General features: G+C 33.6%; 1 long non-coding RNA gene across 1 annotated transcript; it reads right to left on the bottom strand.

The window, feature by feature from the left end:
* Positions 1-6432: 6432 nt before the first annotated feature.
* On the bottom strand, positions 6433-9447 carry LOC143073267 (uncharacterized). Its single transcript, XR_012977445.1, has 3 exons — positions 9318-9447; positions 7757-7941; positions 6433-6869 (listed from the first exon to the last, which is right to left on the bottom strand). It is a non-coding gene; the product is annotated as an uncharacterized LOC143073267 (long non-coding RNA).
* Positions 9448-11168: the final 1721 nt, after the last annotated feature.

Genomic DNA, 11168 nt, shown 5'->3' with positions numbered 1-11168 from the left:
GCACATGTGCGAAAATGAAAGACAATTTGAGTACAGAAAAATGGCAAAAGTACAATAACACAGTGGTGGAATGTACAGATTTTAAGCCATGCCAATGGGATATTAGCAAAAACTTAATAAAAGTAAAGGTTTATAAAAACAAATACAAAAGAACACATAATACGCAATTAAGATGATACACAACGTCAGTACATAGAAAAGTTACTTGTATGACATAGCAATATTGATAAAATGAACTCTGGGTCAGATTGATATTTTACGTTTCTCTATTTCTATACATGGCAAAAAAAAATTGCCATCGTTAAATCTACTCAAAATAACATAAAAATGGACCAGCTTTTCACTATGGCACAAAATTTCGCAATGCAATTTTACTTCTTTTTCGGATCTATTTGTGGGCTTTCCCGTAACATCATATGGACTAAACCTTTTAAAAATAGGGATAGGGGCTCAGGAATAGATATAAAATAAATGGGGAGGCCATGTTGGAAGAAAAGAAAGCAAAAGAAAACAATGAGGGGATATACCTTGATATAGTGTTGGTTGATTGTTAACGTCAATTTTATGATTGGATAACTGGGATTTGCAAAGTTGGTGGTCCGGATGAAGGACATCAAACTGCAATGTTAAAAAAATAGTAGACAATTTGCCTTGCAACAGGCCGCTTATTGACCCTCCAAGTGTTTTTCAACGTGCTATGAGCATTGAAGTGTCTATACATCGGATTTTATTTCCATATACAAACAGGCGTATCCTTGCATTTTGAATACAGTTCTAAAGACGGACACCCCCTCTCCATTCTTATAGATTCGGTATCATTAGCGTGATGTCTGATCATAATGTCTGTATTTCCAAATCAACGTTTTGCGTTCAAGGGTTAGTTTGGTCTAATCTTCATTGCATTTATATATTTACAGTGAAAGATAAAAACTGAAAACAACACGTTATAAAAATTTCAGTCAACCGAAGGGCTAAAGTTGAAGCCTAAATGTGAAGGTTTAAAGCAAAGGTATCAGGATTATAATTTAATACACCAGACGCGCGTTTCGTTTACATAAGACTCACCAGTGACGCTCAGATCAAAATAGTTATAAAGCCAAGCAAATACAAAGTTGAAGAGCATTGAGGACCCAAAATTCCAAAAAGTTGTGCCAAATACGGCTAAGGTAATCTATCCTGTTTAAGATATTGTTTCGATGTATAGCTTATTGTGGTCTTACAATAACTTAACGAGGAAGTGATTGATTGATTGTTTGTTTCATTAACGTCCAATAAATATTTCATTCATATTCAGAACGAAAACAAATGACTACTATTTCAGTAACATTTGTCGTAATCAGGTGACTACATATTATATAAAAATGTTGGTATTAGCTAACTAACTAACTACTAATATGTAGTTAAATATTTTGCTATATTAGCTAACTAACTAACTACGTATATATAATTAAATATTTAAAATTGAGAAAGGAATATATGAATTTACGTGATAATTTCTCTGGTTATTCTGTGAATGATTCACAGGGATACTCGGCCAACTGCTGCTGGTCGAGTAAATTGTCACTATAGCAAAGTAAAGTGCATTTTTTAGAGAAAAATATTACTAATATTGGAATACATGCCTGCAATGGGTCGAAGTATGGAAACCATAGTTATATACCGACCGACGTCAAAACTATGAATTCGAGAATGTAAACCTATATTATTGCTACGACAAATTGAATATATACCTTTATTTGTTTCTAAAAAAATGTCAGAGTATATAGTCATACAGTTTTTCAATAAACTGATAAAAATAAGGCGAAAGTAAACTCTGTGCTCCTCTTCTTTTCGATTTTTTCTTTTATCCATACGAGGCTGACTTCATATAGTATATCATAAGAAAGTATGAACAGAGTTTATGAGTATCCTTTTACATTACATGAAATAACGAATACAACGGTCTGTCCCATATCTAAACTTGCATCTTGAAATTGACAATGGCTGTCGGTTGAGAAAATCTACCAGTTGATAGGACATACCAGATTTTACATTTCCTCGCTTGAGGTTTGCTGCTTACAATGGACACTTTGACCCAATAGTTTCATGTGGTGCAGACAAAATCAGCCCTCCGTAAACTTTACAGACGCCTTCACGCCTTGGATATCTGTTTCGAATATGATGATCGATACATTCTTATATACATACGTCCAAACTTTTTTAGGTTCTATGTTATAAACAAAAGAACTCTGTCGATATGACATGCTTTAATACTATAACTGCCCTTGAAATTTTACTGCATAAATATGATGTTCGCTATGGAGATTCCGTATATCGTCAAGTGTTCGGAATTCCAATAGGAATTAATTGTGCACCTCTCAATCATGACAAGCATCAACAAAGACCTATCGAAACAATACTGATACAAAAATCTTATGACACATTAAGATATTTGAAGGATATATTGGCTCTCAATAATGACGACTTCAGTATATACACTGAAGAGATTTATTCGGCTGAACTGACTTTAAATAAAGCGATTACTAATAATGAACACTGCCCTTTCCTGGATCGTGATATCTATGACTTTAAGGGGAAGCTTAATAACAAAATTTATGATAAAAGATATGATTTTTCATTTCCTATTGTTGATTATTCATTTTTAGATGGTGACGTTCCCTTGATACTAATTTATTGTGTTTATATATCTTGTTCGATTCACTCGTATATGTAAACATGATTTTCACTGCCTAATCTTCCAACCGTATGAGATTATTTTTTTCTCAAGCTATGATACATATGATAAAATTAAGAGAAGAAATAGGGACTATGTCAAAGACATGAACCCGACCATAAAATAGAAAAGAACTGAAGGCCACCAATGGGCCTTCATCACAACGAGAACATCGCACAGTCGCACACGAAGTGGGAGTCATCTGGTCCCTATAGCTAGTACAGTAAAAATGGACGTCATACTAAAATCCGAAAAATAGAAATTAACTAGAATTAAGATTAATACAAGATTCATAATGACCCGAGGATCATGACTTTCAACAGACGCAAATATGCAACAGGGTTAAACAAGTTTAGTGAGATCTAAACCCTCCCCTATACCTCTAGCCAATGGAGATATAACAAAAACAACATACAACAATATGCACAGTAAAACTCAGTTGAAAAGAAGTCAGGTTCCGATATCAGTATAGGTAATAAAATAAAAATGACAATGATAATGATACATAGATTCACAAGAGAATACTAGCAGTAGCTGACATGCCAGCTCCAGACCTCAATTAAACTGACTGTAAGATTATGTTATCTTCATATTCAAATAAAACACAATCCTTCCCATTAGTGGTTAAGTATCATACCATTATAAGATATATGAGAAGAACATAACCCTATACATATCATACCAACAACTGGTTTTAAAATAAATGTATGGTTTAATATCATACCATTAAAAGATAAATTAAAAGAACATAAAGCGTATCATACCAACAACTGGTTTTAGAATGAATGTGTTTATATCTGATGCAAAGACCCTATGACTGAATCTTATCTGAATAGGTCCCAGACCACAATTAATGATCCCCCTTTAATCAAAGTTAATTTTTTCTTTATTTGTTTCTCTTCAAATCTCATACATTTCTTAGTTTTTAAAAGGTGGAATTTGGATGTTTTATTTTAACTGATTCTGATATGGAAAGAGTGATTCGGCCAAGTCCAAAAAGGTCATATTTACAGTTTAATTCCAAAATAAAAGACAAATTGAAAGAGTTGGTATTGCTTTGCTTCGTAAAACAGAATGGCCAACGTAGATACAAGTATCTTGTCTTAGGGAGGGATAAATCCTATTTTGTAAAGGATCACTCTGAATCGAACAAAAAATTCTCTGAAACTGATATTATCAAGATGCTTGATTTCTTGATTGACAACATATTTGTTACGTTCGGAGGACGTGTTTTTCGACAGTATTTCCAATGGGAACAAACTGTGCCCCTCTACTTGCCGACTTGTTTCTTTACTATTATGAGGCTGACTTCATGCAGGAACTTCTTATGAAGAAAGATAAGAAGTTAGCAATATCCTTTAACTCTACTTTTCGCTACATAGATGATGTTCTTTCACTAAATAATTCAAAATTTGGTGACTATGTGGAACGCATCTATCCAATCGAGCTAGAGATAAAGGATACTACAGATACAGTTAAGTCGGCCTCATATCTTGACTTACATCTAGAAATTGACAATGAGGGTCGGTTGAAAACAAAACTTTACGACAAAAGAGATGATTTCAGCTTTCCAATTGTGAACTTTCCATTTCTAAGTAGCAACATTCCAGCAGCACATGCATACGGGGTATATATCTCCCAATTGATGCGATATTCCCGTGCTTGCATTTCCTATCATGATTTTCTCGATAGAGGGTTGCTGCTCACAAGGAAGCTATTAAACAAAGAGTTCCAAATGGTGAAGTTGAAATCATCCCTTCGTAAATTTTACGGACGCCATCACGAGTTGGTTGACCGTTATGGAATAACCGTTTCACAAATGATTTCGGATATGTTCATCACGTCGTAACTACAATCCCCTTCCCTTTCATGAATGTGACCTACCGAATTAGACTTTTTACCGGATTTGTTATCACATAAGCAACACGACGGGTGCCACATGTGGAGCAGGATATGCTTACTCTTCCGGAGCACCTGAGATCACCCCTAGTTTTTTGGTGGGGTTCGTGTTGTTTATTCTTTAGTTTTCTATGTTGTGTCTTGTGTTCTGTTGTTTGTTTGTCCTTTTCATTTTTAGCCATGGCGTTGTCAATTTGTTTTAGATTTATGAGTTTGACTGTCCCTTTGGTATCTTTCGTCCCTCTTTTAAGGAACATCTCATGACTTGTCTATACGGGAATGGATATGTATTGACTAACTGTGTAAGGTGTAAACATGCAATATTTCTGAAAGTTGGATATATTTTTGGACTTGTATTATACATTACACCCACAAAAAAAATGAAAAAAACAGGGAAATGTTTTTATTGTGTCAAAACGTTATATATATATTTTTTAAATGTCTTAATTGCCAGTCTCTGTGACAACATTTCCTTTTTTCAGAATTGGACTTTTTATTAAAATCCGAAAAATTTGTTTTCCTAGTATTGAAGTGTACCCGGATAAATCAACTCAAAGATAACATAACACTGTTTTGTATAATTATTTTCTTGTTGAATTTATTTACAAAATGAGAAAGTACCAGACCAAAGACCTTCAATAATAAATAATAAACATACATATAGTTTGACTACCTCCAATATACATGATGTACACAATTCCATTTTTATACAAGTTAAACGTTGACTTACTTAAGGAAAGCTCCAAATTCGAAAATGATGTACATGCATGCAAATTGTTTTTATTGAAATTTATTTTATTTGTGATTAGATAAACTGTTTTTTCTCAATGGTGTGCATTACAGAAATATTTAAAAATAAGAAAAATCCAGCTACAAAAACTTCAATTTACCCCAGCAGTTTAAGTGGACCGCAGATTGATAAATATTGCGCTTATTGAAAGTTAGTTTGAGTTTGTGTAAATATGATAAAATGACATGATTATGTAGTGTTTAACAATTCATGAAAACCTCAACAATAATGTAGAACATTCAGAACAATTAATGGGAAAATATTGAAGCACTTATTAGGACAATCAGAAGCAAAAGTTAAAATTGCTATTCATCATTATAAACCTGGTATTCGTACAATTACAGAACAGCAAATGAAGAAACGCCATGACATATTCTCCCCACTCATTTGTACAAAACACAACTACGACTCTTCTCGAAGTTATGGAAGTAACAATAAATAACTCTTTAACATAAACAAATCAATATCAAAGGACAAACCTACTCGGAACATTATTGAAAACAAATCAAAAGGTTGGCTGAGAAAGCATGTTTTGTTCACGTCCACTTTGTTGGACCTTGCTTGTCGTGACCCATTGTAAAGTTTGTTTTTGAAACGTAGAGTGTTCATGCATATCCTCTTCCCCACTATCGTGATGTTCGGCTGTCACATGTTTCGATACTGTATTTGTCTTATTTTTCAAAGTTTTCAAATTTGATATGTTCTGGTCTTCAGAGGAGTCGTTAGTCTCAGTTGTGTGTGCAGAATGTTTTATTGTCGCTATTTGGACTTCAATGTCAATTGTACTCTGTTCATTTTCAGGATGAATTTGAAAAGATTTGGTATCGTCGATGTTATGACGTTCCCCTGCGATCTGATTTTTCACACTTTTCTTTGATAGCCTTTTTTTATGTCTTATTTTCTGTCGATCACCAGGGTCACTTGACCACCCTGATTCTGTACTATTTGTTTTAACTCCTCCATCCACCATTTCTGGTGAGCTGAATGATAAAGTGTCTTCATTTAACCACAATAATCCCAAGGTATCCTGATATCTATTACAATCTTTCGCTTTCTGCAAAGCTGTGCTAGTAGATGATTTGCCTGGAATATCGGCTATGTTATTTAAATCTAAAATATCGAAATGTCCAAATTCGCTAAGCCGTCTGTTTATATTGTCATTTTTAATTTCCTCTGCATTTTTCTCTTTGAAATAATTGTCTGCCATTGAACCTGAATACTTTGGTACATTTTGGACATCTTTTAACAATTTACTTCCTGTATATCCGGTCGAAAAACGACTGTCGTTATTTTCTTCCAAATAACTTTCATTTTCGTCAATTTCAGATTTGTTATCATCATACACTGATTCAGCAGTTAATCCTAGCCTACTAACTTCGTCAGAAATTGCATGTTGTTTATTATTTCTAGTTTTGGAAGTCTGTGGACACGAATTTACTCTCGGTCTGAAGGTTAAATTTGTAGTATCTGTAATAGAGAAAATTTTGAAGATGAAATTACTAAAGTGTGTTTAACCAAAAATGCATGTTAGAGCAAACTCAAACACAAATATTATGATAACAGGGTATCAGAAGTTGTATGTCAAATTTATGACAGACTACCTTTGTCCATCATAGATCACCGTGCAATCAACCGCACATTTAAATTGATTCACTTACCTTAATTTGATTTTTTGTCAAAAAAACAAATTCATAAGCAATCAGACACCATATATTCAGTTTTATATACATGGGTCAATATCCCTAATGTGTGTCAAATTAAGGAACACAAAAGCTGCGCTTAAACAAAAAAATCTCTCTGTAGTGATATGCTTGACTGAGTTTTACCATTTATGTTGATTTGGAAAGGATAGGACCACAGAATAAATGTGTAAAACTAAGAGTAATTAAATGTATACAAAGAATTAAATGATCAAAGAACTAATTGTGTGAAAAAAGGGATTTTTTTCCACGAGGAACCGCATCACGGATGGATTGTCAGGGTGTGCTACTTTACAGAAAATTGAATCCAGTTCGTACCCCGAAAATTGAACCACATGTGTGAAAATGTCGAAACGAGTCATCTTACATATACAAGTTTACGATATGGACTGAGCTACAGAAAAAAAAAGTTACTATTCTCATCAATTACGCCTACTGACCAATAAAGATAATATACACATAAAATTGAGAATCAAAAAATGTTAAAAAGGCAAAATAAAGTACGAAGTTGAAAGAGCATGGAGGACAAAAACATCTTAAAATCTTTGCCAAATACAGCTAAGGTAGTCTATTCCTGATGTAGAAATGTGGGATATGTCAAAAAGACAACAACCCGGCTAAAGAGCAGAAAGCAGCCCAAAACATATTAAGTACCTTCATTTCCGTCGGGAGTTATATCTGTTGTCTTTCCAATTGAAGAAAACAGATCAAATGATCTAAGATATTTTTTGGAAAATGGCAGGTAATTTGGTCCGTCATCCAAAGATGCACGTTGTCCATTGAATATAGGGACTTTACAGCAATGTAAGGCTTCATCTGACGTTCTGTCCATTTTAAAACTAAAAAAGAAGAACATATTTTTTTTTCAAATAACAACAGCTTGTTTTGGTATAAATGTGTTTAGTTGTTACATGAACCAGTTAAAATTATAGTTAAAAATTAAAACAAAGCCATTAGTATTTAGCAGAATATAGGTTGTCAAACCGCATATAGAGCCAAGGCATTCACTGCATTTCCCTCTTTATATCAATCAGATTGTGAAAATGACCAGACCTATATCATTAACTTTCAAATTCTTTAGTTTAAGAGGAACCACACGATTAAACAATGAACACAGAGGAACCACACGATCATGGCATGGCCAAAGAAAAGAGTAATCCTAGGAGTAATCACACGATCATGCCATCGCTAATAAGGAACATGAGATAATGTCATCACCAATGAGTAATCACACGATCATGCCACCGACAAAGAGGAACATGAGATCTTGTGTCGACAAAGATATATCATACGATCATGCCATGACTAAAAAGGAACATGAGATCATGTCATCGCAAAAGAGGAACATGAGATCATGTCATCGCAAAAGAGGAACATGAGATCATGTTATCCCCAAAGAGTAATCACACAATTATGCCATCGCCAAAGAGGAACATGATATGAGATCATGTTATCGTCAAAGATACATATAACGATCATGCAATCGACACAGAGGAATGTGAAATCTTGTTATCGTCAAATAGGAATCACACAATCATGGCGTCGACAGAGAGGAATCACACGAACATGTCAATGATAAAGAGGAATGTGAGATCATGGAACCGTCATAGAGGAATCACATGATCATGCCATCTGTATTAAACTTTTTATATGTCATTTTACTCTATTCGTCCGTTATATGTTTTATCCATTGTTCTCTTAAACTTGATTTTTAAGCACCCCATTATTCTCTTTTAAGTTATTTTGTTGTCCTATTTTCAATTTACATAGTTACTTCCCATTTAGAGGTTTCTGTAAAGTTAAGTATTTTTGTCCTATTTTGCTCTATTGTTTTATTTGTTGGGCCTAGTTATTCTGCACTTAATTTTGCCCATTATTCTCTTTTCTGTAAACCCTATCCTGCAGACCCTCTAGAACTAGGTTTAACTTAGTCATGTTAGTTTTCACCAGCGTTTATCGATGTCAACAGAAAAGAAGAAAGGGAATAATATGTTGAAATAAAAACAAACAATTTGTGAAACATATGCTTCTTATTTAAACATTACATATGCATGGAAAATTATGTCCTCTATACATATTGAACTTGTCCCAAAAGTAAAACAAATTATTTTTAGTCTAACATTTAAACATGTTTAAAAAAGATTTAAAAAATACTGTAACAGAATATTAGAAATCTACAACAATTTGATTTCAAAACAATAAAAGTTATTGTTACCTGCTTGTAAGATTATGTTTACATATTATTATCCACGTCCTGATAATAACAAGTTAATAATAGCATATCAAAACACAACAAATCGTGTAAGTAGGTCAGTGACCCTATAAATCATTAAAGTAACTAGGATATAACGTAGAAGTTTATAATACGTACACACTCCTACTCAGTTCTACTTAGTATACAATTTGAAACTTGAGCTTTATCATTATGTTTATAGGCACCAAAAAGGAACAATATGATCAACCAATATCAGCTAATTAAGTTTTCCAGGCACGATATAATCAACAAATAAAACCACAAAAAACAAGTTGTTGTGACATTGGGAAGTCATTGAATACATGTACGTTTATCTCGATGTGTACGTCGTGAGTGCCGATATTTTATCTGTACTCGGATGCGCTTACAAGTAACACGATATTATTTTCTGGATCTTTGGAATAATTTGTAATTGTTTCTACTGTGAATAATTTTAAACAAGAACCTTATAATCCTGGCAATATACTCGGATCCGAAATGTTTTTTGTACTGTAAACACCAAAGTTTGTCAAATTAAAATATCATACCCTTTACAATGGAATGAACAGTAAAATACAAAATTCACAGGAAAATCTCTTAACAAATGGAAAAATCAAACGCCTAAATTCATCAAACGAATAAAAAAAACAGCTATCAGATTCTCGAGGTCAGATTACTCTTAACTTAGTACAAGCATTTTTCCTTATGTAGAAAATGATGGATTAAACCTGGTTTAATTGCTATATATTGATAACAATGTGTGACCAAATCAAACCTCTAGGCATAATAGGTAAACATGAGAAAAATTTGGGGTTAATCAGTCAACATTGTGTTATGATCTTATTCACTATTAAACTAACAACTATGACAACAAAGAAAAACAAAACGGCATGTAAACACTCTAAGGATAGAGCACATAAGGAAAATAACAGACAAGAATACAACGAAATGACCAAAGCACAATAACACAGTTGCGAGATATATAACTCACAAGTCACACCAAAAAGATACTACTGAAAAAGGAATAAACACGTTTAGTGATAATATTTCATGCATAGTCAAGACGAGAATTGATTGACAACGTGTTCAAAGGTAGCTTTGTAAAAGTTGGTGGTCCGGACAGCAAAATGCCATGCGAAAAAATTAGAAGATAATTTACCTTGTGAAAAGCTGCTTATGGACCTTTTCGGTTTTTTTCAACGTACTGTAAGTGTGGAAGTATCTATGCATAATTTCGTTTAGGTTGCACTTTGTAAATACAGCGGTTTTACAAACCACGCCTCTTTTGTGGAGATATATAATATTTTGAGATTTTGCAAATACTACAATAAATGCCTGCAATGGAGCCAAGTATAGTGTCCATACATATACCTAGTGACGCCAAAACTAGGGACGCGAGGAACGTAGGACTGTAACAAATGGAATAAACGTGTTTAATTGTTTCGCAAAAAGTGTCAATGTTTATAATAAAATTATACAGTTTTGCAAAAAAGTGATAAACATAGAGCAAAATGGAAACCTGTGTTTCATTCCTTTAGATTTTTTTTGTGTAAAATAGTTAATTATAATTATTACATATTTTCAAACGCCTGATTTCGCCTTTAAGCTAGGATCACACTGCCGATCAGATTAACTCGATCAAGCCCGATTAAGACAAATTACGTGATCGGGAGACTGGTCTGACTGAATCGACAAGAATGTTTGGGATAGTCTACCCTACTCGTCATCGATCTGACATGTCAAAAACAATCGAGTAAGGACCGAGAAGCAAGTCACTCGAGAAGAGATCGATAATTCGTCGAGTAGCGGTCGAATTGATCGGGAAAGGATCGT

Source organism: Mytilus galloprovincialis, chromosome 4 (assembly GCF_965363235.1).
Source record: "Mytilus galloprovincialis chromosome 4, xbMytGall1.hap1.1, whole genome shotgun sequence".
Taxonomy (NCBI): Eukaryota; Metazoa; Mollusca; class Bivalvia; order Mytilida; family Mytilidae; genus Mytilus; species Mytilus galloprovincialis.
Note: the sequence above shows the minus strand (reverse complement) of the source record. Positions and strands in the feature narration are given on the sequence as shown.